Consider the following 25,428-nt stretch of genomic DNA (forward strand, 5'->3'; position numbering starts at 1 on the left):
AAAGACATTTGTTTGCAATTTCTAAAGGCATCAGAGCAGCAGAGTGACTGGTTGTCACTGTCTGCATTAATCTAATCTTTAGTTCTATCTTTAATAATAATAATAATAATAATAATAATAATAAAAAGTAAAGTGATGGGAAAGATTTTAAGATCAGGTGTGTTTACTGAAAGATTTCATTCAGGGAGAGGCATGACAAAAGCTCACTTATATCATGGGGAAGTGGAGATTTCGAAGGGTTTAGTTTCTGAAACAGTGTCCTCAGTATGTGGTTAACTACTAAACAAAAACTCCAGTGTTTACTGTCTATTGCTACCAGTAGAGACTAATTTTCGGCTGATTGCAGGATTCCTGCACTGTCTGGATCTCTTTTGGTCCCTGGTCATGTCAGGGGTTTCTTAAAGCTTATTTCAAGGAGGAGGTTAAGGCCTGGTCTTTTAGGTTTATTTCTAAATGAACTTGCTCATCTTGGAAATGAATGTGGCTAATATCAGCCAGTAAATTTTTATTTTGAACGGAAAGTTATATGGGAAAAAATAGAAAAATAGATTAAAAATTCAGAAAAAAAATCAGATTACAGTTTTTATTTAGTTATTTTCACCTCTAGGTCTGCAATCCATATTCAAGGCTTACAATGTCAGTTTTTCACATGCTAAAAAATCTTCATGTTAAATACTTATATTTCTTATATTTTCAAAGCATCTGTCCCATCATTTCATTAACTTTGATGGGATCTAGTGTGCCCAGTTTTAGACGCTGGTTGAATTTAGGACTTAAAGTACATAAGGACTTCCTCTGAAATCAAAGGGAGAAGCTCTGTGTTAATTTGGTGTCTTAAGTAGAGTTAGACTGTTTTACATTGTGGACTGTCTCAAACTGAACTGGGCCCCTAGAAAGATCATGCTGGTCAGTAACACGAGCTATTGGCCAGGTAGCAAGGCCCAACCCTATGTAAATCAATACCTATCCATATCATATGCAAAGGTGCTTTTTATGAAACCAGAAAGCAAAGTCCCTGAGAGAGGTGGCTACTGATGAAATCTGACTTAGATAGGGCTACTGGTATTATTTAAAGGTCTTTTCAACTATGGTAGTCTTTTTGCATGACTTGGTTTTGTGAGAGGGTTGCTGGAATAAAAACTGAATGCCGTCACATCAGTTTTGTGTCTACATCTGTCAGTGCTGCTCCTATTTACATGGCACTGATAGATTTCTGTAAGTCCTGTCATACAAGCTTTTAGATTAGATTTAGTTTTGAATCAGAAGCGTCATGTCTACTGAAGGAAATGGAAAAGGACAGAGATAGTCAACACCCTCTAAAGCAGTCAGGGAAGACGTACACCATTCCTACAATTAGTGTCACTTCACGAAGGGGAGTCAAGCATATCCTTCTGACTGCCTTGACCTGCATCTTCCTGTTCTGGGTGGGCCCTAAAAACTTCATTCAATATCAGCAGAAAGGCCTTGGGAAGTTCACTGTGAAAAACCATGAATGATATTGTGTCAAAAACAGAAAGCTGCAGTGTCTCTGACAAGGGAGAAACCACCACACAATCTGTCAGAGTGGCTGCAAGGGGATTATCTGTATGAGATGGAGTACCTCTTCAATCTGAATTAAAATGGAAAAGAAACGGTGTGGAGGACTGGTTGGTGCCGTACGCTATGTGCAGAAGCACAAGTGGGAATTGTTTCAGTAATATGGTAGATAACAGAATCCCCTCCAATTTCAGTAGAGATATTAGCGTTGCCAAAACTCTTACTGAATTCAACTAAACCTGAAGTGACAAAACAGGTAAAAGAGGTTATAGGACTGATGATCCAGAATTTGAGCACGCTACATAAAGAACGTATGCCAAGAACTGTTTGTGTCCATTAGATTTAATATGTCTGTTAATCTGGAGGTGATGACAAGGACTGATTTCAAAACAAGACTGGTAGCATCTGCGAAATCACACAGAAGTCAGCAAAAAGTTCTGAGCAAGGAGTAACTCTGTGGTAAACTAGGAACTGAGTTTTGAAGAGTATTACACATTATTCTTGATGACAAAGGCATTTCTCGTGTAAAGTCAATTTGCTGATGACCTAACTTAACACTGAAAATCTAGTGCTACTGAAGATGGAAAGGAAAATAGCCAATCCAGCAGAAACACAGCTCCCAGCAAGTTTCAGTAGAATATTTTTACAGTGGGGACAGACCATACCAGTGAACATATGAATCAGTCACAGGCTCTATAGCCTTCAGAGTTGAACTGAAGCTCCATCATATATGTTTTTCAGTTGCACATTTCATCCATTGCTGGTTTTAAATTTATCTACCAGATTAGAACAGCCGATAGACTTCTACAGCTGAAACCTCTATTTCTGCCTTCACACATTGAGAAAAGACAAATTGTCTAACTATCACTGAAAACTATGGTTAAAAAGATAATGAGGAAGTAAGTCAGGCAAGGCTGAGAGATTTATTTGGAAACTAGTTAATTGTTGTACAGAGCTCAGGTTTGGGTATTACAGAAGTACAGGTATGACTGCTGTGTTAAACTTCCTATGCTGACAACACAGGGTAGATCGCCATAAAAACCAAGTAAACCTTTACAGAGAGAATAAACAATGTAAGCATAGCTGAAACCAGTCCTCCCAGAGTTTCTGTTTCTTTGATTAGTGAAAACAATCCAGACCAAAGAATGGGTGGTGTCAAGATATTAGCAGAACTTGCAGAAAGAAGGCAGTTAATAGTGCATATCCACGATGGATGGTGTGACTTTATCATGTCATGTAAGAGTTCCTCTGCTTCAGGCTATTCAAAGGCAAGAATAAGGAGACCAGATTTTGTAAATAATTTCACAAGGAGGCAAATGATGTTTTTGTGAAGACTGTATCTCAAATAACAAATACAACTCAATCTATCATTCACATTGTATCAGAAGGTTGGGCCAGACGCTCTGGCATAACATGGCATGTTCTGTTCTGTTGCATTTAATGCATGTAGAATATTCATTGTCCCACAACCAGGATGTGACATAAGGGCACTTTTGCTAGATTTTTCAGGAATTGCAGGAGTTCTCATGTCCTATATTAATCTCTAAAACTGCAGTCAAGATGAAAAAACTCCATTATTGGTTTTTCTGTGCAAGAAAAAGGTCAAAATGGCTCCATCAACTTTCATCATGCAACATATTTCTATTTTGGTACGTAATATATGCAAACTACCTACCTGGAACAGGGACACCATCACTGCAATGTGAATCCACCGTGCTGGGCCTTGGTACTTGTTATTTGCAATGGGCATTTGGTCATCCATCCACTGACCAGGACAATGAAGTTACCTTGAAGCCTATAAAGTGCACAGCACATTCCTGCTGTATTTATCACCTGGAGATGCATGACAAAGGGATCCATTTCTCAGAAATGCGCAATATTCAGATTTATATTGACCAAAACATTGGTGACAAAGGCGTTTTTTTCTCTCTGAAACTCTGAAAGAAAGGATAAGAAATATGATGATTTTAGAAATCTATTTCTAGAGTTTTTGGAAGCATCCTACAGCACATTTAAACTGCTTTCATAAGGAAAAGATTGGATTTTTTATGGCACACTTAACTGTGAGTATAATACTTAATTCCTCATTTGCATTAAGAATCTCATTTTTTGATCAATAAATAGAGAAAATGTGTGTGTTGTCATACAAAAAATATTTCTCACCAGATGGAGAAGTGTCATTATGACAAATATAACTGCTGCTGCAATGCTGCACTTCAGCAAAGATTTTAGTAACTAAACAAAGTCTATAAATGTAAAAGTCTTGAAAACACCATTAAATTTTGCCTGCTGATACGAACAGCTGAAACTTCTGACTCTGGCTCACTGATGATAGGGATATTGTTCTGTATCTTTCTCTCTTTTTCTGAAGTGTTTCATAGCTTAGATAACAACAGCTGAAGCTCACCTGCGTGGCTTGCAGCCAGCACAAGTAAGGGTAGCTGGCCAAAAAGGAAATGTTCCCAGTTCTTGTATGCACCTGGTAAATGGATTCCCAGGAGATAAAATTAGAAATTGAGCTGGTTGGGAATTTCCCTATAAAAAAGATTTTTTTATATTAAAAAAGTATGTTTTGTTGAGATGAAAACTTTGTGTGAGGTTACATTCCAGGCAAGGTATCTGTAAGAGAAACAAATTTTTCTCATGTCAGTTCTCCCACAATCCATACAAGTGGCTTGATTACTGGGCTATAATGTATTTGGTGTCGGGGTTCTTGCTGTTGCCCCTGCAAGAGGTGTTCCATTTTGTATCAATACAATTTTTATGTATCATGGACTTAATCTCTCAATCCATGTGACTGCTCTCAAGTAATTTTCTGATCCAGTGAACAACACCTCCTCTAAAAATATATATATATATAATAAAAATGTTTTCAATAGTCTTGGCTTTGGTCCAAAAGGAACAGAAAAATTGGACTTCACAGTATTCATTCTCTGACTCTCTGCCACAGGACATGGGAACCATTTCACAAGCATTCACAATTTAGCTGTAGAGCATTAAGCTGATGGCTGAGATACCCTGGTGACATGCCTTTCAGCAACTAGTAGCTGGAACCCATAGCACACATGTAGGAATTCAATGAGAAGCTAATGTGGTATCTTTTTTTTTTCTTTTTTCTTTTAAGAGTCACCTGTGCCCTATCTGTGGTGTGGTTTATCTTCCCAGCTGGACAGAGTAAGTCCTGGACCATATGGTAAGTATGGAGACATAAAGTGAGGCTTATGAGATACAGGGGCTGCCTGAGTTTAGGGAGCAGGGTCCAAAGAGAAGGGGATCAGAGCAATTGCCCATTACTTCTAGGCAGATGGCCTGGGACTACCATCCCCTGGAGAACAGGGAGGGAGAAAGGGAAGTCTCCAGAGGAGGGAGCAGAGCTCTTTCTCAATCCTAGGGAAAGGCAAGGAGAATGGGGTGGGAGGAGAGACTTACAGGGAGCAGGTTACAGTCTTCATGTGAAACTGGTGTTCACCTGTTTTTAAGCAGCTTTCAAGTACTGAAGCGAAGGTGCAGCACACCAGCAAGCACTAGGAGTACTTGGGTACTTCAGCCAGGATGCTGGCTTACAAGCTCAACTACATGCATCTTGTTCTGGTTCGTTTTTATCTGGGATGCATGTCTGAAATCAACCAACCACACCTCTTTTGTCCATGTTTTTTTTCCTGAGCAAGTTTTTCTTGGGATTTTTCCACCTTGCCTCTGGACAAACCATATACAAAGCCTTTTCTTCTGGCAGAGCCAGAAAATGCAGAAAGGTGTGAAAATGCAATGAGTTTGCAGAAAACTCCAAAGCATTTCCAGTTCCAAGGCTGACTGACAATTTCTGTAGATTTCTATTGCATATTAATCTTTTCTTTCAATGTTTTATCAAAATTGGTTAAGGAAAAAAATCAATAATGCTTTTCATATAAAATGTCGTTTTGCTTCTGGACAGAACAGCTGTCACACATGCTTTCAGAGCAGGAAAAATGGATTACATTTATAGGAGGATATGTGTGCAGTGTAGCATATTGTCCTTATTCAACAAATGAAGGTTTTCCCATAGGATATGTAACTGATTCTCAGTGACACCATCACTTCTGCTTATACATCTGTTCTGCTTTTAACTGCAATATAACTCAATCATTCCGGACAGATCTTCCTTTCAGATATATATTTCCTCTAAACCTATCAAGTCACAGGCATGACAACATCTGAACCTATGCCAAGGCCTCTTAATTAGGGAGACCCACTTCCTCCGTGCTGAACGTCAGCGTGCTTTGTTGCTGCAGAGCAGGCAGCCTGCTCCCGCCCTGGCAGGCGTCTGTGCAGAGCTTCTCCGGATGGTCTACAGGAGGTAGCTCATAGGCCGTGAAAAGGCTTGCTTCTCTCCATCCACTTCGTTAGGGATTTTCACTCAAGGCTTTCAGCCTGATGCTAGAAAGACACAATTCTCAAGTCTGCTTTTTTTAAAAACCTAAATCATGTACTTGCCAAATTTAGCATTGAGATGGTAGTGCCTGGGACATAGAGCCTAAGCTCAGCTTAGGTAGTAAAGGGTGAAGTATGAACACAGAAAGTTAACGTTTGTGGATTTATTTATTTATGTATTTTCCTGAATATCACCAGCAGCACTGCTGGGCTCCAAATTACTTTTAAAGACTTGATCCTTGTTCATTTGATTTTATGTTAATTTCAGGGGGACCGGAGACACCATAAAGAATAAATACCTGACTACAGAGAGCTGGATTTCTGGAGGAGACAACAATTAATATACATAAAATCATGGTAATGATTGACAGAAGGAATAGTATGGATTATGGTATTTTGACTTCTTCACAACAGACGCTTGCTGTTGAAAACAGGTCTTTCTCATATGCATAGATCTCATTTGCAGAGAACCCAAAATGGACAAACATGGCCTTTTTACAATGCTCTAAAGAGGGAACAAGGGAAAATATTGTTGCTGGATATAAATTTAACCACAGGCATAGAAAATGTATTGAGAATAAAAGTGAACTCCTGTGGTCTGTGATTACCACAAATAAAAAATTAAGGATTGAAATACCTATGTTAATGGTTGTTAGAGTACTGCTCCTATTAACAAATGCAGTATAGAGTTAAAGATTTTTCTTCTCTGTGGAAAGGTGTACTTTGCAAGGGAGCAATGAATGATTTTCTTCACTGATTCAGTTGTGAAGTATTCTGAAGTATGAAACTCACACCTGTCAACTAAAATGTGCCTTAGTGTGCCCAATCTTTGATGTCTCCAGTGTATATGTCTTCATCTCAGCTAGCTGTTCTGGCTTCCCTTTATAGTCACAGAATGCAACAAATATACGTGTCAGGATAGCAAGCAGCCTACTTTTTGCCTGTTGCCAAAGATGACACATTAGAGGACATCTCATCAAAACCTGAACTGTCTGAGAACTGATGCCATTCTCCACGTGTTGGCTGTATCACGACAAGATACAAAGCGTGTCCACATGCACACATGCAGGTGAGCACATGTTCTCGTTCCAGCAGTACGTAGGGTTGGGTCGACTCCAGCCCCTCCAACGTGGGTGGCAGAGAGCATTCATGCAGCTGATTACCTGGCTCTGCAGACCTACCCCAGCAGCTGTCTTGTTCAGTAACAGGGGATTTTCACAGCACTGCCTACACAGTGCTGCTTCTGTGACTGTGAAAAAGTACAAGTATTGCTACAAATAGAGGGCTTCAGATGTCACGGCTGTTTCTTCAGTATGTTTTTGGAGCAACAAAGTGTACGGGCCCCTTTAAAAGGGTTGAAGTCACAGCATTATAAAGGCCACCTGAAATCTAGGCAATTCTGTCTGGAGACACAATCTCCCATTGCCTTGTGTGACCAACAAGAATCATCAAGGTAAAGAGCTCTCCACAAAAAGGACAAGGAGCAAACTGCTCACTAACACAAGGCAAAAATTTACCAAATTTTTAGAAACAAACAGACAATCATGTAAAATATATGTGATCTCAGCAAATTAGGGGGAGGGAGAGGTGAAAGCATTCAGCATCTCTCAGGCTCAAGATCTGTTCTATATTTGGTTGGATTGTTAATTGTACAAAACACTGAGATATAAGCACAAAAAAGTGCATTGACTTTGCAAAAGCATCCCTCTTGTTCAACAATTAAAAATGAAAGCAAAGAGTGATTTATCCACCATTTTAAACCAGTCTTTAGAATGTAACTCTCATTCTTTTTGTTTATAGCTCTCTTTTATAAGAGGAGGTAATAAATATTTTGGAAAGGACTGATATTTTATGTGTTGTCAATTTATAGAATGGTCTTAAAAGTGAGGAATTTGGAGTGCTGAATAATAAGTCTTCCTAGCATGAGTGAGCAATAAAGCTGACTGGCACTGGGACTTTGATGTGCATCTCTGGGGAAAGTCAATAATATAAATTGCAACTAACATTTCTAAAATGCATTTTGGGTGTACTATTGTAGAGTCTAATTTCAAATGTTTATTTCTGGCTTCATACATATGCAAATTAATATTAAAATACTGCAAGTCTGCACAAACAATATGTGTCCCACTGAGGTCAGTGGGAGTTTTGTCAATAGTTTCTATGAATGCAAAATTTCATGTTAGCTGAAGCACAGCTGTCCTGGTTTAATAGGATTAAGCTGGAAGTTAAAAGGTTTTTAGCTAGCAAAAAAGTGAGGTCTTTTAACAGCCTTTCAAGTGAACTGATGGGGGGAGGGAGGGGAACAACAGAAAAAAAAAACCACCAACAACAAAAAAACACAAAAAAACACCACCACCACCACAAAAACATAAACTAGCTATTTTTAAGGTAGAACTTAAGTTTATAAATCAGACCTCATATGGTTCCTGTATATGTTCCCAATTCTAAGTCAATTCTAAGTTCAACTTGACTGAACCCTCAGTGTCCTTAGCTAAAGGAAAATCAAGGAAAATCAATAAGCATTGGAAAGCGGTCTGCCTTGTGGCATAGGAGATGGTATTGAGAGTCTCTTTTGGGTGAAGTTAAATTTCCACTGCTTGTTCTGTCAGTTCATCCTTTTGAAAGGCACTATTCTTTCTCTCGCTTAGATTACCCAGACCGCTTATGCCCAGGGCTTATCTGTAATTAGCTAACACATTATGCTAAAATTTGTTAAGATACTTGTTAACAAGATGTTGCCTTCAGCATTGACAAGAACAGTTGTACTCAACATGTTATCTGGGCAGGACTGATTCTCTAGTCCTTCTAGATTTTACACTTGAAAAGCACCAAAAGAAAATACATTCAGGCCCATAGAGGAAAATCAATTTCTTATTAATTGGCATCTTCTGTTTGCTGCTATTTTCATGTGTGCCTAATAACCTGAGAGGCTGAGTGTTGCAGAAAGGTCAGCATACAAATAAGCACTGCATACCTCTTTCTTCTCTTAGCATCTGTAGAGCTAAAGTCATATTTAGTTGAAGGGAACACTTATTCTGCCAACTGTAATGCCAGGGGAGTAGCATTACACCATTTTGAGACAGCCTCCTGAGGACTGTTATAGGCTTGGTAATGACAAAATAGAAAGTGTCTTGAAAACAGAAAACAACTCAGCTACTGAATTGGTAATTTTACAACTGTAACTGTCTGAAAAAAGCAATTTTCCAAACTATCAAAACTGAAAAAAGCAATTTTCCAAACTTCCCTATCAAAATTTGGAGGTGCTTAGTTGTGGTTCTGAACTATTTCTTGGACACGAAACACCAAGCTGAAACCAGTCTACATTGCAATGCTCTGAGCACAGGGCTGCTAGTTTCAGGACTGGAAGTTTCTGCATATGATGGTCTGACATATGGGTTGAAGAATGGTCCTAAAATTCACATTTCCTACAGCATGGTTGTGGGGTACTGAGATGCCAGATGTAGGGGAAGTCAGGTTATTAAAAAAGGTTTGTGGATCTTCTTTGGCTTGACTTGCAGACCTGGACTAGAATACACCAAGAGAGGGGTGGACCTGTTGTTCATGCATGTATTACAGAAAACTTGTTGTCTTGGTACAGTAATGCAAAGCGTGGTCCTAGTAATGATTCAAACAGGATGCCAATAATTATACCTACTAAACTGCATGGAGATGGTTCGTCAAGGCCTGCTGTGGGTCATTCTGCAAATTGTAGCCTGAAAAAAAAGGACATGGTTTCAAGCCCAGTGATGAGGTTTGTAGAAATCTTCAGTCCTGTGGAGTAGAATCGCAGAACCATAGAATCATTAAGGTTAGAAAAGACCTCCAAGATCATCTGGTCCAACCATCGCCCTACTGCCAAAGTCACCCACTAAACCATGTCCCTAAGCACCACATCCAAACTTTCCTTAAACACCCCCAGCGACAGTGACTCCACCACTTCCCTGGGCAACCTGTTCCAATAGGGGAAGGCATATTTAATGAGAGGAAAGAGAAATACGGCGTCATTCTCATTCTTCATTCTCTGCTTAGAAACTAATTTAATTAAAAATGTCCAAGAACTTCTTCAGTGTCCTAGTTCCTTGTAGACAAGCAGTAATTGTTTACAAATGTGGCCAACAACCAGCTCACAAGCTTCAAAGGGAGCTCATTACCAGACTAAAAAGTCTTCAAATTACTTTTCCATCCATCTGAATTATATTTATAATCAGTTCATAATGATGTTCACATATCATCCTTTAGATCACTAAAGAAGCATACAGTGGATGAACCATGATAAAATTATTCAAATCTGGTGTGATTATCTTTTGATTAATCTTCCTCATAACAGCTTACCTACTGACTTAATGAGTTTTTGATTAAGAAGGAAAACCAGCAATGAATAATAGAAATAATTAATTTGTCAATAAGGACTATCTTATCTGATACTCCAAGTCACAGCTGAGTATTTTTTCAGCTTTCCTCAAAGTGCACAGTGCTCCTCTGTTTTAATCTAAGTGCAAGTTGCTGCACCTGGGTTGGGCAATCCCAGACATGAGGACAGACTAGGAGAAGAATTCACTGAGAGCAGCCCTGTGGAGAGAGACTTGGGGGTTCTGGCTGACGAAATGCTCAACGTGATCCATCGGTGTGCGTTTGCAGCCCAGAAAGCCAGCTGCATCCTGGGCTGCATCAAATAGATGAGTGGCTAGCATGTGGAGGGAGGAGATTGTCCCCCTCTACTCTGCCCTTGTGAGGCCCCACTTGGAGTGCTGCATCCAGGTCCAGGGCCCCAAGCACAAGAAGGATGTGGGTCTGTTACACTTGGTCCAGAGGAGGGCCATGAAGTTGATCAGAGGGCTGGAGCACCTCTCCTATGAAGAAAGGCTGAGAGAGCTGTGGCTGTTCAGCCTGAAGAATAGAAGGCTCCAGGGAGACCTCATTGCAGCTTTTCATTACTTAAAGGAAGCTCATAAAAAGATGGAGAGCAACCTTTTGCGCAGGCAGACAATGACAGTACAAGGGGAATGGCTTTAAACTAAAAGAGGGGAGATTTAGATTAGAGTTTATGAGGAAATTCTTCACTCAGAGGGTGTTGAGTCACTGGAACAGGCTGCCCAGAGAAGTTATGGATACCCCATCCTTGGGGGTGTTCAAGACCAGGTTGAATGATGCCCTGGGCAACCTGATTTAGTGAGTGGCATCCCTCCCCATGGCAGTGGGGTTGGAACTAGATGATCTTTTAGGTCCTTTACTTCAAGCAAGACATTAATCAAAATCATCTGTAGAAAGTTCTTGGAATAAATCACTTCAAAGTATTTTAGCCAAGTGAGATGCTCAAGGTTGTGGTTAAGTAGGGTTACTTCCCCTGTTCTGTAAGGAGATACAAAGGAGTTTTCACTTGGCAAGCAAGCAGTTAGATGAGCAGTTGCTGGGATGGTGCTTCCATGTAATATTGGATAAGGGTGGCAACACTAGTCCATATGAGAGGCCCTTCAAGATGTTGGCCTGTAAAGGACATTAGTTTACAGAAAGACATCCTTCCTGCCTTCATACACCTTTTTTATTTTATTTTATTATTTTTTTTTCTGTGGGGATTGGGTGAAGTGGGATTTCAAGATAAAGTGGTTTTGACTTTTAGTTCTCACAATTCTGGAAAGTCAGAACAAGTAAGGGGCTGCTCTTATTTATCACAGGGCTATGATTCAGCCATACAGATAAACTCAGGTCCTGACTGTAGCACAGATCCCTCATATGACCTTGGCAAGTGACCGAATCTCTGTGCTGTGGTGACTTACTCTCTCTGTCTTGCTTCAGTGTTTGCAAAATGTGAATAACAGTACTGCCTTTGTCTAGTCTGTTCATATTGAAAATTCTTTGGTGCAGGAATCATCTCTATGTGTTTAGTGAGGTTCTTGGCATGCACCTCTAGGTGCTATTTTAATAACAGTACATAATTGCTGCTAGTTTTATTTCTAACATTTTTGGAACAGAGTTGGGTTTAGAAAATCCTTTCTTTTAACCCCATTCTCACTTAGGGAGACCCAAAGGCTGAAGGAGACCTCGGTTAAAGTCACCCTTGCACTGCAAGACAAAACAAAGAGCTTGCCCTTCTTAACCCTGCATGACCTGGCATTTGGCTCCCTTACTGGCAGAAATCCCACCAAATGATCCAGCTCAGTTTGAATCTGCCAGTTTTGTAGCCAGTACATTGCACTGGCTTATCTTCCAGGGACTGGATTTGCAGAGGTTTTGTAGCTACAATAAATTTTATTAACTGCCTCCATGGAGAAAACCAAAACATCTCTGAAGAAATAAAGATGGAACAGAGCAGCAGAGCACAAGAAGCAACGGAGACACTGCTATGTCCTGAAAGACAACATCAGAAAGAAGGAGGAGGATTCCCAATTGGTAGCCTATTTTACATATTTTTAGGGTTCACTACAAGTGCTTATAGTCATTAAGCTCACGTGAACTGCTGGTGTATTTGTAGAGTCAGGGGAGCCAGAACAAATGCCAAATTGCCCACAGGTCATTCTGATACATGAGTCTTGTTGAAAAAATCATAGATATCCGTACCTTATAAGGTACAAAATGTCCTCCACTCCCGAGTGAGAAGAGCAAATATTTGACATGTAGCAGCATCTGTGTTTGTGGTTCACCTGAGATTTTGGCCCTGTTGAAGGCCATGACAAAATAGCCACTGATTACAACTAGCACTTCAGCTAACTTTCCAAACGGCTAGTGGTGTGATAGCATTGGAGCCAACTAACAGTCAGTGAGGAAAATGGTGCAATTCCACACAATTTGCTAGCAATTCCACACAATTTGCTAACGAATCCTGCCTCTCTGCACTCTCTACAGAGCAAATGTGAAATGGCACTTTGCAGCAGCTGTGGGAAGTATGCTGACAGCTGACTATTAATGGGTTGCAATTCCTTGGTGTAATAAGGAGGAAGAGAGGAAATGTTGCTAGAGGTGGGGTGCATGTTTTGTACATCTTATCAATGCAATCAGAAATTCAGCACTGTGATTCTCTTTCCTTACCATGCCATGTTAAAGAATCATTTAGGTTTGATCACTGCTGCTGGATGGTGGCACTTCTAAGAACGTGCCCAAATCATTCCTCAGTCGCTTTTACCCAAGTAGGAGACCATCAATCTTCTCTCTTTAACAGTAATACCCTATTTGTGGCTGTGATTCTCTAAGTTACAGAATCACAGAATCATCTAGGTTGGAAGAGACCTCCAAGATCCTCTAGTCCAACCTCTGACCTAGTTCACAGGGAAAATGCTGGAGATCAGCCCCACAGAAAGGGATCTGGGGTTCTGGTCGAGAGCAAGCTGAACACAAGCCAGCAGTGTGCCCTGGCAGCCAGGAGGGGCAACCCTACCCTGGGGTGTATCAGGCCCAGCACTGCCAGCTGGTCGGGGGAAGGGATTGTCCTGCTCTGCTCTGTGCTGTGCAGCCTCACCTCGAATACTGTGTGACACAATGCCAGAAGGACATAAAACTGTTAGAGGGTGTCCAAAGGAGGGCTACAGGGATGGTGAAGGGTCTAGAGGACAAGACGTATGAGGAGTGGCTGAGGTCCCTGGGTTTGCTCAGCCCAGAGCAGAGCATGCTGAGGGGAGGCCTCATGGCGGCCTGCAGCTCCCTCACGAGGGGAGCGGAGGGGCAGGCGCTGAGCTCTGCTCTCTGGGCACAGCGACAGGACCCGAGGGGACGGCATGGAGCTGGGACAGGGGAGGGTCAGGCTGGGTGTTAGGGAAAGGTTCTTCACTGAGAGGGTGGTCGGGCACTGGGACAGGCTCTCCAGGGCACCAAACCTGCTGTAGTTCAAGAAGCATTTGGACAATGCTCTCAGACACATGGTCTGATTTTTTGGGTGGTCCTCTGGCGACCCAGGACTTGGACTCGATGATCCTTGTGGGTCCCTTCCAAATGGGGATATTCTATGATTCTATGAAATTGAGTTTTTTAAAAAGAGATCCTCACCCAGGGAGTTTGCTGGGGTTTTCATGAGTACCAACTAATTTAATAGTTGTTTATTCTTCTTACCAGCCTTTCCCTCCTTAACTGTCCACCCTCTGCTCTTTTGTCTGATGCAAAAAGGCTGATGATAGAAAAAGAAAAAGGGGGGTGATGGGAAGCAGTCTTTGAAGGAAATTTCTGTTTTACACTACTAGAAGGAGGCTTAATAACCATGCACTAGTCCAGTCTAAAGCAGACTGTTTCTGAACCTAATCCAATTTGCACAGTGCTGTTTTACATGCCATGATGTTAAACATCAAAAACACTTAATATCACATGATGCTTATTTTAACTATTTTCCTGAAGTACTCTTTTCCTAAGATTGAAGTAACTGAGTGAAATATTAAATGAGATATTCCATGCATATAAAGCAAGCAGCTAAATGCATAGCTAAGTGGAAGTGACATAAGCGATAGCAGTCATACTGCTTTATTTTGCAGCTGAAGCTACTTAACATCAGGGATGTAGTGAGCAGGAAGGGACTGGATAAGTACAATGCTTCCTGGGGATAAGTGCCAAGCCCCTGCTCAGCCCTTCCTGAAATAAAACCCTGGGAGGTTACAAAGGAGGAAATGTCCATTCCTTCTTGGCAGGATACTCAAATGCCTCATTTGAGCAAAGTTTAATTTTGACACTAGAGCAGACTGGAGGTTCACCCAACAAGCCTTCTGGCTCAGCACAGAAGTCATTGGAGAACTGGGCTGCCCACACAGGGCTCTCATGCTCTTGTTTTCACTTCCTGCTGTTATAAAATATTTTTCACAGCTGCCAGAGGCCCTGTAATTTTTCCTGTGAAGGAAAAACCTAATGATCAGGGCTGTGTTAGCTCTCTGTCTGATTTCAGCAGACTCACCTGGAAAATACAGTGTGTCTCCATAAACCTCATGCTTTACCTGGCCTCTCCTTCTGTGCTTCACCCTGCTTTCCATTCTCTGTATGGTTATCTCTCTGAGCCTGGATAGAAGGGGGAATATGGAGAAGGCTCACCTCTCAAATCACTGGTGTAGGAAGCACACACTGTTACTACCCAGCCTACAAAAGAGTCTGTGAGCTCATCTGCCCAAAGTGGAGCCATTTGAAAACTGTGTATCTCATCTAGGTTAATCACTGGCTTAGAAAGAAAGCTGTGTAAATACCAGTTAAATGTCTGGATCAAAGGAGCACAGGAGAATTCCCATGTGCCATCTTCTAAATGTAGCTATTCTCCTGCACCTGCATTTTTTTTTCTCTTTGTTTTACCAGGTCTTTGTTTCAACAGCTATGCCAAGGGCTCAGCAAATATTTTAAATACCTCTTATAATGAGGAAGAAAGCCAGGAGATTATATATGAACCTGGGAATCTCCCATGCTAAGACTAAAGTGCACTAGCAAAAATTCAGCCTCTATTAAGCATTGTACAGGCTAGGTGATCTGCAGCAGAGAGAGAAGGGTTTGTTGAAACATTCCCCCTCTCCACTCTGAGATACAGGATTATCTAAAGGCTGGTATGTGCCTAGCAATGGCTTGGCTAACCAGTGTGGGACCCTGTGTCTCCCACCCAGTGAGATGGTGTTCCCCAGCCTGCCGGTGGTGCTGGGCACAGGCATGAAGTTCACTTATTTTCCCCACCAGTGCAGGGTGTGCCCCATGAAATCCACTGCATACTGGGCCAGACACCTTTGTTTTGTGCAGGCAGTATGTGCATGTTCAAGAAGCTAGTGTTTCATCACGAGCTCCTCAGAGCTTTCTGTGCCAGAACTGGCAGTCCCTCAGAGCTGGCTGTCATGGCAAATGGTCTTCTCTTGCTGTTAACACTGATGAGTTTTCTAATGGCTGTAAACTTGTGAGAAGAAAAATCCCAGCCATGCTATCTCCTAAGGGAAGTTGTTTTATCAGTTTCCTCTGGGCTTGCTTATCTTCAGCCACCTGGTCCCATTCTTTCAGACCTGTTGTGAAGCTCAGAGTTGGCTTTGGCCATCTTTCTGTTGTGTGAGTTTCAATGGTTCCTTGCCTGTTTTCAAGGCTGGTCTTCAGAGGATTTTTGTCCAAATGTTAACCTACACCTAGAGAACTGAACATCTTCATCTTCATAACTGCAAGTAGTGGCATTGTTCATCCTTCCTGTCTGGCTGGAGGTTTGTGCTGGATTGTACTTATGGCAAAGAGTGTCCAAGGAGGGGTTCTGGTTAAGTATTCTGTATGGCCTGAACCGTATTGCATCTTCCACACCCTAGTGAACACAGGGGGAGGATGGAGAGGACCAAACACAGAGGACCATGTTTGAGGACATCCTGCCCTCAGTTAGTAACTCTCAAGACTGTTTAGACCTCTCATTCCACGTAGCTTGGTCCTACTGCATCCTCCCGATCCAGTACAATGCCATGAAGTACAGCCACCACAGTTCACTTTGACAGCTCTAATGCTAGTGTTTGATTATGTGGTACTCTAGAGCAATGGCTTTAACTTACCCTTACTGCCCTTGTCCTCTCTCTTGTTGTAGTCAGGGATATGCTTACATCTGTTTAAAGGCAACTATGTTCTGCGAATATTATGGCTTTGGTAGCAGTTGTTTTGTGTCAGAAGAGTTAATAAAACAGGCCAGAAGGCAGAGCCTCTTTGAGCTACCGCCTGCTAGAGCCTTCTCGTTCCATGTTTCTGTCTCTGTCTCTTTTCTTGGACCTTCCCTGATAGATGTCCCTTGTTGTCCCTCAAGAAACGTGGTAAATACAGTCACTTTTCTCCATGAGACCATTTATTCTGAAGGGTTCATTCCAGGCTGCCTTCACTTTTGTCTTCCCAGCATAAGTGGGAAACTGCTAGGGAAAAATTGGGTTTCTTACATTTTCTAAATAAAGATGATCCAAATTCCTATCTGGAAATTAAGAAGTTAATAGTACACAGAAAAGAATTCAAACAGCTCAGAAATCTAAACATAATTACTTATGGACATGGAGCATTTATTGCTGTCAAAATTAATCACTTTTCAACTTCCAGCTGTTAAAATCCTTCTGGCAGATCTCCAAGCAATTCCCCTTTAGTTACTTTTCCCTCAATTAAATATTAGTGCAGTTCTCAGGCTCTTGTTACATAAGCAGCGATTTCAAGTTGCGCTTCTCAGTTCTTTTAACTATAAGCTGACAGAAATCTATTCTGCTGGAAGGTCTTTTCTCAGCTCAAGTTTTACTTGAAGTTTATACCGGCAAAGGAGGAACATTAATTTCATTTGTGGCTAGGCCTTGCTTGCAAAGTTTAGATGCTAGGTCTTCTGCCAAGACTGGCCAGAAATCATGTTTGGGTATGGATCCTGCCAGGTACTGAGCACATGTTGAGGTTAATGGGAACTGGTGCACTGCACATTTTGCTAAACTTTGAGTACTTTAGCAGGATGCTCAGAGAACTGCAATTGGGGCAGGAGGGTGTCTCAATACTAAGAACTAAATAGCTAAACTGTAGGTGAAGTTGCACCACAGCATGTACTTACAAAGAATGGTTTGAACCTCCATAGAAAGACTAGAGTATAGAAATGATCAAATCTAAGATGGTTATGTGATCTGTGTGGCTTGTTTTTACGTACTTTTAATTCTCTTTGGGCACTCTGGGACAGTAGAGACGCAGACAATTTCTTTGGTAAGATGAAATGAGAGGAAGGACATACCAGAGCCTGATGGTGTATATTTAAATGCAGTCCAAGCCATCAGAGTTCTGCTTGCATGATAGGTTATTTCTTGATCTGTGGCTCTGCAGCTCAAGTCAGGCATTGTGGCACATGATTTTTTCACGTCTGAGCCATGGCAGCTTACACAAAGCTGTCAGTAGTCCATCAGCCCTGATGCCAGCCCTGGAGACGGGATTGAAATACAGAGAAAAAGAACAATACAAGTCTGGACAAAAATTGTTTACTTACTTTACTCCAGTTCCCTAAGATCATGTGTTTTTTTTTCAAGTATACCTTTGGTATCTGTACTTAAAGGAGAATAAACTTAATGATCCAAACAGAGGAAAGTGACTCTCATAAAATATACTTCTTGTTCTGCAAATATGTGGCAGTGCTCCAGTAAGTGGTCATGGTTTTGGCTGGCACAAATCTGATGTGCTCCAGTTTTTAAAAATGTGTTTGCACATCTTTTCCAGAAGCAATAAAGCTAGATAATCCCTTATTTTAGGGATGAAAAAGCATCTATGTTTGCATAATGGGTATTTGTGTGGCATCTTGATTCAGGGAAGCCAAATCATCACACAAGATGGTAAATTATGGCTTCATTGCACAGTTGGAAGGTTGTACTAAATGTTTGGTTCTGAGAGGCATAAAATAGAAGTGTCTGGATTCAGATCCAGTTGAACTGTTAAGTAAGCTACGCATGTCCAGCCAAGCTTATATTATATAAAGCCTCTAAATTTCCTGGGAGCGATATTTTTTAATACCAACAAGTAAGTTGTTTTTTTTTTTTTTTTCCCTCAGTTGTTCCTTCATCAGTCCCTTTGTTAACACATTGCTGCATCTGTTTTTGTACCTCCTGTGCCAGTGATCGCATTGTGTGTGATGTCAGGTCTGTCAAGGGGGATTATAGATTAACGTGGATGGAAGCCATGGACTGTGCAGAGTGTATGCACATTTTTGATTGTTAGCTGCACCCTTTGCTTTCTAGTCCACTGCCTTCAGTTTGCTTGTGCTCCCCTCTTCCCTTTTCTTCCCTTTTCCTGACCCCTCCTTCTCAAGGGAGCAGTTGCAAGTGAGTGAGCAAATGTAATGAGAGTGGAAGCACACTGCAGTCATGAGACAGCTACACCCTGTAGAAAGCAAATCACCTATTTTCATGAAGCTTAAAGACAGTGTTTGTGAGAATTCAGCTGTTGTGTCAAAATTTTTTGAAGCTGGTCATGCATGGGGTTTGCAATGTATTCAACTAGGAGAGAGCACATTGAGAGTATAGAAGCACGAATCTGGTATTCTTAAAAAGACAGACTAAACATTGCCTCATCCCCAAATTCAGTAAAAGACAGTACAAAGTTTTATTGTAGATGGAGGGAATATAAAACAGCCTGAATATAATCAAAAATTTTAAAATGTTAGTGTCACAATCGTGTCTGGTGCAATACAATCTCAGAACCTCAGGTTGTGCTTTTTAGTGCAGAAATAACCCTTGGTAGAGGAACTCATTGTCACATAAGCCAATTCACCTCCCAGGTTTAAAAACCTCTTTGTAAGCAGTGTAGGACTTCAGGTACTCATTTCCAGGTGTGAGCATCTGCAAATGCAAATGCGGACCAGTATCATCCCACGCGAATATTTGTGTGAGTGTATTTGAGAATTTGTATACTTGTAAATTTAGGAATGGTAGTTTTCATCAGTTCTATTAAAAGATAGAGAGACAGAGAGAGAGAGAATAACAATTTGCTTTGAACTGATATGCTTTCTGTTATCCTAATTTTATTTCAAACTGGCTTTATCAATTTAATTGAAGGTAATAAGAAATAGAATTTAAACTAAATCAAAATAATCTATCCTAGACTGAATTAGGAATATGGCTCAGGGCTGATCAATAATTTGATATTTAAAGAAAAGGAGAAGAAGGCTTTTTACCAGTGAAACTGGTTCTCAGCTGAAAACTAATTTCAGAATAAATATATTTTATCTTGGAAAATGCATGTTGTTTCTGTTGAAGAACCAGCCACACACTTTTGACTTTCACCTCAACATGGAAAATTTTGTTTTCTTTTTCTTAAAATCAGTCAAACAAACAAAAATACTATATCTTTTCATGACATTTCGTCATTGTTGTCGCAGTTCTTTAAAGAAAAAAAATCACCTATTTTTGCTGATTTAATTAAATAGGTGCAGGTATAGTGTAGACAGTTCCTTTAAGAGCTGAGATTTTAAAATGAGACTCTTGTTGCAGGAGGGAAAATGCCTTTCCTGAAGGACAGACATGGAGTACAGCTTGGTAGATGGAGCAAAAGGAGGGTTCGTAAAGCAGAAAGTTGCTGATGCAGCATGCAAAACTGCAATTTGTTATCACATATAATGTAGGCAGCCATAAGGCTATAAAGAGGATGAGAAAGACCTTGGTGATATGCAGGAGGTAGGTAGTGTGTAACTAAATGCTGTAGGAGAGCTCTAAAAGGAAGCATGCCAGAGCGTGTGAGGTGGGAGTACTGTTAGTCCTTTGGCTTCTGTTATTCATGGTTTACGATGGGTAACGATGAGAGGCGGGCGTTCACCCACCTTCCTTTTTGCATTGAGTTTGCTGAGCACAGTACAAACTTGCTGTTGGGTAGGGTGACATAGGAGTGGGTCTGTATCCCCTGCAGGGTGTGAGAGCGGAGGTCTGGGGAGCTGAGGAATCAGTGCAATGCTGCCAGCTGCCTCCTCAGGCATTCCTGCACAATGCTGGACTTCCAGGACGCTGGGAACTGGCGGGTGGTGATAAACACGATCGCATGAGAGCATCTGTGTGGGCAAGCAGTGGGGAAGGGAGATCCTGAGGAGGCTTTTGAAAAATTCCAGATATTTCAGAGAAGCCCGGAGAAATTCCTGAGCCTTGTGGTCAGCACATTGCTCTCCCTCCCTTCCCACTCCCCCTGAGGAAGGGAACAGCATGTTGTTCTCTGAGTGAGCCAAGGGGCTTGCCTGGTGGTGCTGCCCTGTGCTCTTCAGTGGTCAGCTCCTGCAGGACACTGGGGGCTGCCTGCATGGTGTGACGGTGCCACCACATTGGCTTGTGCACACAAGTCACCACAAAGAGCAGCAGCACAGGCACTGGGCTGGGCTCTGTGGTCACCCCTCAAGTTGCTTTACCAGGCTGTGGAAACAAAATGCTGCTGGGGACATCTCCATCGCTGAGAGTGTCCCCCTGGCCGCAGCGGGGCATGGCTCTGTGTGCTGACAGCCTGTCTTCAGGTTGCCATCTGCTGCTTTTATAGCATGCTATGGGGGTCTACTGGGAAAAGAAAGTGAGATAGTAGGTGTTAAAGAGGGGCATAGAGCTGGGAGAGCAGAAGAAGCTGGATTAAGAAGTGAGCTATCGGGGGGCATATAGTGGGAGCAGGGAAGTACTTAAAGTGAGAAAAGTGTTAGTCAAACAATAAATTGCTCATTTGAGACCTTTTTTCCCCTAAGCATCAAAGCGCTTTAAAAAAATGGCATGTTTCAGCTCAGAAGACTGTTAATAAATAGCCATAGTTACAGCACTATCCGTGTGCCTCTGCTTTAGCAACTTGCACTTATGTCTGGGCCATAAAAATTCAGTGTTGCTTGGCAGGGAACTGCCCCGATGAATGTTGGCTCAGCATGTGGGCAGAGCTGATGGTTTACAGAAAGACAAAGATAGCTGTAGTGCTAAGCCAAGCAGAGGCACAAGTCGGTGCCTCTAGAATGAATCTCAGATGTAAGAAAATAGGCATAGTTGTACTTTATTCTTGATTTACGTTGTGGGAAGGGAAACCACCCCCTACTAGTTTTTGCTTGCCACAAAAAAAGAAAAAAAAAAAAACATATATTTGCTCAGGAGTTTCAAACACAAATGGTACTATCCTGTTCTCACATTCACACATCACCCCAGGAAACATGACAGAATTTGGTGGAGGTTTTCCTGGTTTAGGCAGTGGAGAAAAGTGAGCTGAATCCCTATGCAGCCAGTCAGAGCCTGTGCTGCTGATGCTGGATCTTGCCCTCAGACAGGCCTGGATCTGGCCCTGTCTGTTTGTGTCACTTGAAAATTCCTTAAATTGCTTTGCTACCATCTCTAGTAAACAGTAGTCCAGCACAGTGCTAATCACATAAGTATTCTTGGTTTATGGGTTTCCTCAACAAACAAAACTGTTATTTTTGCTACATTCCTCTTTGCAGCAAAAACACCATTGTGCCGGTGAAAACCCTGTTGATCTGTTGGATACAGAAATGGCCCAGAGCTTGGGCAGGTGTACTCTTGGTTATTCAGTCTCTTTTAGCTACTCTGGATTTTCTCCACTTCCATTTCTCTCTTTAAGGTTAATGAAGGTAAACAGTCTCTGAAAGCCTGAAACAGCCTGTGGAAATGCACCTGTGAAATCTAGAGGTTGTGAGGACCTGTTGGGTGGAGACATGTATTTGGCCAGATTCTCCGTTGCAGTGACCTGTGTTGGTTCATCCCAGACCTGTCTCAGCTTCTGGTCACCACCAGCCCTCTGCCGCAGGCAGTGTGAGAGTTGCTGCTGGTGTTGCAATGAAAGCAAGTATTGCAGTGTGCTGTAGCTGCCCCATGCACCCTTTCTGTGTCCCTGCATCCAGCTGACTGGTCACAGCTCTTCAGCTCCTTCAGTGTATGCACTGACGCAATGGGCACACTCCTCTCCAGACTTAATGAACCTCTTGTTCTTCGTTACTGCAGTCTCTGTTTTAATGGAAATAGGCACTTCATTAAATGAAATCCTGCTTAGGCCATAAATGCATGTACAAGTTTGGCCAGTTTGGATACAAATAAATGATGCTGCTTTTGAAAGTCATTTGGTCCCAGTGGTGGCAGCCTACCCCTGTAGTCAATAAGAACTATATTTCCCACGCTTTCAGTTACCTTGCTTTTAATGCACAGCTTGCTGCTGCTTTGCACATTTGTGTAGATTCGTGTGTGTTTGGCTGTGGAATCTAAGTGGCTTGTTGTCAAATAAATGGCCTTCAAAGTGGTCTTGTTTCAGAAGACTAGGTACTTTTTGATATACTTTTGACAGCAATTGTAGCTCAATATGCTTCAGCTTTACCAAATGTAGTCTGTTTTATGCAAAGACAATAGATAGGGTGTATTGTCCCCATCTGGGTTTACCACAGCTGTAGACTGCCAGTGTTATAAGTCCTGCTGTCATGGGCACCTAGGCAGTGAGCTCTGGGCAGATATTCACAGGAAGCACACTGGTGTTACAGCGAGGCTCCCTGTGAACAATGCTCAAGGAAGTAATTTGAGCTTCTTTAGAGTCACCAGCTTTGTGTTAAGAGAAAACCATTATGTAGGGTTATGTGGACTACAGTGGGTATAGGTGTCCCACGAGAGACCTGCCTCTCTCAAAGGCTCCTTCCTGAGCCAAAGGCGGCAGGTCCCTAAATTCCATGGCAAAGCCAAACTTTCCAAATAGACACAAGCTTTTAGCTAACTTCAGGCTGGGCTGTGAACAGGATAAAAAGATTTCAGTGTAATTGCTTTAGGCTTTTTTCCAAAGCCCTGGCTTGGGATGGAGAAAGGAAAAAATCCCGTCAGGCAAAAATCCAAGATGAAATAACATCCAAAAAACACTTTTGACAGGAGACCAGGACAGTCCCAATAGCCCTGGCCTATTCCAGCCAAAAAGGAATATCAGGTCACCTTTGACTGATGTAACACTGTTGCATTACTGGAATTATTTATGTCTGGTGTTACCAAAGAGCTTAGATACCCTCGCTAATGGTAGAGGCTCATTGTGTGCAAAGCATTTTTGCAGACACCTCCATTCTGAACGATACAGGGAGATCAGAAGTGTGAACAAGGAACTATTATTTTTACTACCTTTAATAAATAGGAAACTCGTGGACAGAGTCATTAACTGAGTTGCCCAGAGTTACATTAGGAGTATGTACTTTCACCACTCCTATCTAGGTCAACAATGGTGGCTGAATTTGTAGACTTCTTTATTGAAAAGCCCCAGTCTCTATCCAGACTAAATATCACATTAGAAGTGATAAATGATTAAAATGAGAAAGGATAAAATGATAAGCTGAAGACCGGCAAACAATCAGGATGAGACTGTATTGACCTAAGTGCTGCATAGGTGCTTGCAAATGAAACTTGTACTACCTGGAGCCCGTAACCTTACAGAAGCTTTGTTTCAGATGATTAAAGTTTAACTGGATATGATACTAGATGTTAAATAGGGCTTCCAGGGAGAATCTAGGCAACCATAAATAAATGAATCTGACTTCCACTTTGTCAAAGTAGCTAGTATAATAAGAATACAATTAGGAAAGCAGGAAAAATGTGAAAAGAGTCACTATCACTTTTACAAAGGAAATACAAGTTTTGAAAGCTGTTAGGGTTCTTTGAAGGAGTCAGAAAGACCATAATTTTGAATATGTGAATTTTTTTCAAAAGATGCTTTTTCAAAAGCTCAAGGTTACTAAACTACCATGGCAGAACAAAAAGGAAGTGTCGTCTCAGGAATAAATGGTTGATTAAAATAGAAGAGGAATAGAAAGGTGTTTTTCCCAATGGAAATGGAAGCCACAAAGGAATTTTGCAGGGTTCTATGATGGGATCTGTGCTTTTCATCAAGTTCATGTGATCTGAAGGGAGGGTTAACAGTGAGATGACAAAATAAGCAGAAAATGGAAAAGTATTGAGGGTAGCTGAAACTGAACCTTGGAAAGATCTGAGGTCCCTGAATGGCAGGAGAGTAGAGTGACAGATGATATCTAATGTTGAAAACATGCAGTACTGCCAATGTGAAAAACAACTCTTGGGCAAGAGGTTTAAATCAAACTAAAGAAGTACTTTGTAACAATATGCATAATTACATCATGGAATTGGTTGCTATAGGGATCTGTGGAAGCCAGGAGTGTAAATAGGTTAAAATAGTGGCAGGACAATTTAAAGGAAGAAAGGTCACAAAAGAAGGTGTCTGACTTTGGAAGTCCGAAGCACTTGCTGATGATATATTTAGTTTGCACACAGCATAATGTGGATATGTTTGTTCCATGAAATGTTTCTTATTGCCAGGGACAACACATGGTGCGAGATAGTTTCATTGTCTGATCACACTGTCACGAAGGAGCCAGCTCTTACAAACATACATAGGACTGAATGAAAGCTACAGTGCAAAGACTTAGGAAAATATTCCAGATCAAAGCACCAGATCTGTGAATTAACAAGATCACAAATTGATCAGTGAATCAGTTGTAGCTTGGAGAGGAGATAAGGTTACCCTTCTAACCATCCTTGCCTCACATGCAGACTGGCACAACCTTTTTAATTCACTAGCCTCAGACTGATGCCATTCAGAATCATGTTTTGTCAGCCCAATGTCTAAACAGTCCCTGAGAATGAATAGCCCTAAATAAGAAGTAAAATCAGCAAGAGCCCAGTTTTCTAAGGAGTCCAGCTGACATCTGGATATGAAGTGGAGTCCATACGGCAAAAGGAGAGCCAGTTATTAATCCTTTCACTGATCAAGATATGTGCTATGGAAAGTAATCTTTGCACCTCTCCATCGTTTTTTTTTTTTTTTGTTGTTGTTGTTGTTGTTGTTGTTTGGTTGGTTTTCTTTAATGTGAGGAAAAAAATGTGTTTAAAATGTTTATTTGATAACCATTAATATGTTATTCATGAGACCTACCTTGGTGTCACTGTTTATTTAGAGAAGTACACATTGAATCTTGTCCCAGATGAAGACCACTAATCTACGTCCTGTGGTTGGATTTTTCTCCAGAGTATAGTCTAATAGTTTGCATAATTGTGCTTCCAGACTGACAGTCCAGTTCTCAGAGGTGACCTAGTATTT

At 41.4% G+C, this 25,428-nt stretch overlaps 1 long non-coding RNA gene across 2 annotated transcripts in view; it reads left to right on the forward strand.

Annotated features, from left to right (window-relative positions):
* LOC121061798 overlaps window positions 1-8,268 on the forward strand; it is a 50,193-nt gene extending 41,925 nt beyond the window's left edge. The window contains exons 2-3 of one of the 2 annotated variants that reach the window (XR_005815284.1): window positions 4,661-4,729; window positions 6,212-8,268. This is a non-coding gene — a long non-coding RNA (uncharacterized LOC121061798). The remainder of the gene's footprint in view (window positions 1-4,660; window positions 4,730-6,211) is intronic. The other variant, XR_005815285.1, reaches the window with a different exon arrangement.
* Window positions 8,269-25,428: the final 17,160 nt, after the last annotated feature.

The sequence above is a fragment of the Cygnus olor genome, chromosome Z (genome assembly GCF_009769625.2).
Source record: "Cygnus olor isolate bCygOlo1 chromosome Z, bCygOlo1.pri.v2, whole genome shotgun sequence".
Lineage (NCBI taxonomy): Eukaryota > Metazoa > Chordata > Aves > Anseriformes > Anatidae > Cygnus > Cygnus olor.